General features: G+C 36.5%; 1 pseudogene; it reads right to left on the reverse strand.

Annotated features, from left to right (window-relative positions):
- Positions 1 to 435: 435 nt before the first annotated feature.
- Positions 436 to 3,541, reverse strand: LOC101446178 (UAP56-interacting factor pseudogene; annotated as a pseudogene).
- Between the last annotated feature and the right edge of the window lie 1,071 nt (positions 3,542 to 4,612).

A 4,612-nucleotide genomic window follows, 5' to 3' on the forward strand; every position in this document is an offset into this window, starting at 1 on the left:
CTTCAAACCCCAAACTGGAATTCTGACTTTAAAAAAAAAAACATTTCTACTAAAGAAAAGGCAACTTTATTATTATCAACATATAAGGGACAGCAACAAAGGAACCTACTAATATTTCCAAAGACCAAGATTTACCATGGCAAAGTCTAAAAAATGGGCACAGGAGATGAGATACTAAATAACAGTACCATAAAAGTAATCAGTTTCTACATTTGTCTTTCTTCTGCTGCAGCAGGAACCAAGGAGTTAAACAGAGGATTATTATGCAGAGCCAACCATGAAAACTTTAAGAACAGATAGGTAGAATAATCCCTGTTGTTCTTTCAGGGCATTATTTTATTTATGTTTTTTTTTTTTTAACTTCAAAAATAAATACAATAAGGTATTATTTAGCCTTGTGAATTATTTGCAATGAAGATACTTGAACGTCTATGATCAACTCTTTAAATAATTCAACTTTTCAAAGAGAGCTGTCTCTAAGAAGTCCCTGTGACATGACATGATTACAAAGAGGCTTCCTCATTTCTTGAAAGTGTGAGTGACTCTTTGTTCTTTCAGGATCCCAAATAGCTCTTTCAAAGTCATCCCTGTCTGTTTTCCATCAGTATTTATGTCAAATTATAGGGGGACACCTTTAAGAACTTTCTTTATATTAGATTGCTCCTACTTTGCCAGGAATGGAGGACACAGCAGAATGTGTCAAAAATAGTTTCTGAGCTACAGGGCACTGCCCTGCTCCAGGCTTGTCAATGGATACAGTTAATGTTCCTCCATTTGTGGTGCAAGTCCTCTATTGACGAGCTCTCTGTGCTATGACATCACCTAGCAGTTGTTCTGTATTCAACTAGGCCTGGACTTTCAGGCCTCTTCTGAAAAGAAAAGTTATCTGATTTGCATCTTTTTGATGCCTTAATTTACTCCCACTTCTGGTTAAACTGGCTAAAATTTTATTTTTTTCTCTTTAACTGGTTAGGTCTCTTGAGAACTGAAACTGGTTTCCTGTGCACTTCATTTTATCTCAGAATGTTTGCCTTCCTTTTTAACACAGGAAGGTATTGCTCTATGTTCTTATCACTTACAGGTGGTCAATTCATAAGACTATTTCTTTTGAAATTCCATTTGCTTTCCTAGCTGCGAGGTCACTGATAACTCCATATGGTCAATGATAAACTCTTCTACAGCTCACACTACTTTTATCAAAACCAGAATTCTGTGGAGAAAAGATATAGGAGCTTAGAAAGAAACCTACAGAACCTGAGAGAGAAAACCACAGATGGAGCAGTCAGAAGCTGAAAGCAATGAAGCCTGGAGAAGGCAGAGATGGACAGACACTGTCATGTGCTTTTGCATGTGACAAAGAAGTCCAGGATTACTGGCATCCGGTCTTCAGGAGAGTGTGCCACCTGATGATGCCTTGGTTTGGACACTTTTCTCAGTACCAGAACTGTCAGCTTGCAAGCCAGTAATACCCCATTGTAAAAGCCATTCCATTTCTGGTATATTGCTTTTGGCAGGTTTAGCAAACTAAAACACTGGAGAAACCAACTCTTCACAAATTCTATCATCAAATATGGATAATATCCATGCAATATATCCAGTTATGGATACTATCCATGCACTATATAAACCCTTGCTTTTTCCCAGTTGGAAACTATTTTTCTTGCTCTTTCAGACTCTTTCAAACTAATCAGATTTCAATATTCAAGTCTGTTATTTCTAATCAAGTAACTATGACAATATTTCTTAGCGCAAATCTGATGCATTTTAGCATTTACATGACCATGAGGAAGTCTCTGCTTAAGTAGGCTGGAACTTAGGTTGGTTTTGAATAGCCATAAAGGACATTCTGCATATAAGCAGGTGAATTCTGGCATGTTTTTCTGGCAGAGGAGAGATGCCCACACATGAAGGGAGCCTTATGCAGAAATAATAACATTATTGAACATAATAATAGAGTTCTATTCTATGCCCATAAGAACTGTATTGCGGTCTCAATACTTTTGTCCTTACTTAATTCTCAGAATACATGAGAGTTATATATCATTTACTCCATATTACATTTGATAAAATTGCAACTCAGTAAATTTAAGTAGCCTGTTTAGTAGATAAACAGCCAGGGAATAAGAAAATAGAACTCATACTGAAAGTCCATGCTCTCTTTACAATATTTTTCCCCTCCAAAGTTTATATTTGGGCCTAACAAGCATTCTGATGGTATTTTCCTCAAAATTAGAAAATAATTTACCAAGGGTAGTGCTCCCTAATCAGTGGACTTTTATTAGGCCAAATTGATTAACAAATTGGATCTCCAGTTTTATATGACCAAAGTTTTCAGGGATTCCTTTTTTGCCATTCTGGTTCCTAACATAGGTATGCTTATGTTAAGAATTAACAATTTCCAAAAGTATGAAAGTCCCTAAATGTAAATTAGTCACCAGAATTGAATTCAGGATGGTTTGTCTGCCATTGAAGAGAAAATCTTAAGAATCTGGGCTGTATTTTAGGCCCCATATTTTTGGGTCTGAAGGGAACTACTTGCTTTTTGCTGTTTCAGTTTCATCATCTATAAAATAAAACTTACTTCACTTTTTGCTAATGCTTGCAGGGATGGCTAACTGCCAACAAAGAGTTAAAAACTCATGGTAGTGTGTCAGGCTGTAGTTCTAAAATGACCTATCCCAATCAGGTAAAATTAAGAAAATGCTTTAGACAGATTCTGCCACTCCTACTCTGTTTGCAATGCAATTCTCTAGAATTAATGAGATGAATGATGAGGTCTTGGATGAGACAACAATTAATTGATGGCTGTTTTTTTTGTTTTGTTTTGTTTTGTTTTTTAAGATTTAATATTTATTTCTCTCCCCTTCCCTTCCACCCCATCAGTTGTCAGCTCTCTGTGTCCATTTGCTATGCATTCTTCTGTGTCTGCTTGTATTCTTGTCAGCGGCACCAGGAATCTGTATCTCTTTTTTGTTGCATCATCTTGCTGCATAAGCTCTCCCTGTGTGCAGTGCCACTCCTGGGCAGGCTGCACTTCTTTTGCATGGGGCGGCTCTCCATATGGGGTGCACTTCTTGCATATTGGGCTCCCCTATACAGGGGACACTCCTGAGTGGTATGGCATTCCTTGTGTGCGTCAGCACTGTGTATGGGCCAGCTCACCACATGAGCCAGGAGGACCTGGGTTTGAACCCTGGGCCTCCTATATGGTAGGCAGATGTTCTAGCAGTTGAGCCACATCTGCTTCCCTGATGGCTGATTTTGATTACAAAAGAAAAAACAAAACAAAACACCAGAATTCTGTAGGATTCCCCATTGTATTCTCATTCTGAATTGCCAGAAACCACTTTGTTGGAACCTACTATTTAGTCTTGGAAAATTCTGCTTCTTTCTTTTCTTTCAATTCAATTTGGTTACTTCATCCAAAGACATAGTGATTTTGTCCAGGGTTTTCATTGCTGTGGGTTTTCAGAAGCAACACCAGAGCAACCATAGCTCTCACCAAGTGGGTACCAAACCAGTTTATGGCAGAAGGCTTCATGCTGAAATAGTCAGCTGGGAAGGCTGGAGCTAAGGCCTGGCACCTCCCATTAATGCAGGCAGGCTAAGGAATGTGCTTTTAACAACTAATGGGTCAAAGAGAAATAACAAAGGAAATTAAGAAATATCTTGAGACACAGGAAAATTAAAACACAACACACCAAAACTATGCGGTACTGGTAATAATGTAATTGTAATAAAATTGTTTCATTAATTGTAACAAAAGTACTACAGTAATATAAAGTGTTAATAATAAGGAAAATTGAATGTGTGAGAGTGTTTGTATTGAGATTCTGCAATCTCTGAATGATTTTTCTGTAAGGCTACAACTTTTCTAATAAATTATTTTTCAGTGTATATAGGATTTGTGCCTTCAGTCAAAGTATAGGTCTTGCATTCTTTAATAAAAATGTGAAATAGACTGTAACACAGTAGATGCTAAAAAATGTTGTGTAATGAATGAGTAAATGAAAGAAGTCTCATGTCCAAAATTCTTGTATAGTTAAAGGAATCAGTGTCCTGTCCAAAATACTTTACAATCCTTATGGTCATATTTCATGATCTATTTAATTCCCAGGATATTATTTTGTTCAGTTGGTAAAACTAGCAGTAATAAGCAATTGAACTATCTTTGTGCCAATGTTCCAAAAGTCATTTACCTGAGACTCATTATTGTATAATCAATTTCTTCTTTCAAGAAAGAAGCATCTATGAACACTCCTAGGAAATCATTGCAGCTCATAATTGATGAAAATATACCATACTATGAGGAAAATTGTGACTTCTTTCTCTAATATTCCAGAATAACTGTTTCAAAACAATTATATTAGCCATTTTAACATTTGTTTGCATTTGCATATATCTTCTCTTCCATACTGCTTTATGAGCTTATATTTGAGTCCTATTACTATGTGCTGACATGCTCTGCAAGGAAAGTAAGTAGTTCCAGGTAGAGGAGCATCTCCCAAATGATCTCAAATGGAGTGAGAAGTATATATGTTATACATATTTTATCTTTTCCACTTCGTTTTTTTCCCAGATACTCAAGCAATGTTTCAAATTATGACTTTAA

Source organism: Dasypus novemcinctus, chromosome 10 (assembly GCF_030445035.2).
Source record: "Dasypus novemcinctus isolate mDasNov1 chromosome 10, mDasNov1.1.hap2, whole genome shotgun sequence".
Lineage (NCBI taxonomy): Eukaryota > Metazoa > Chordata > Mammalia > Cingulata > Dasypodidae > Dasypus > Dasypus novemcinctus.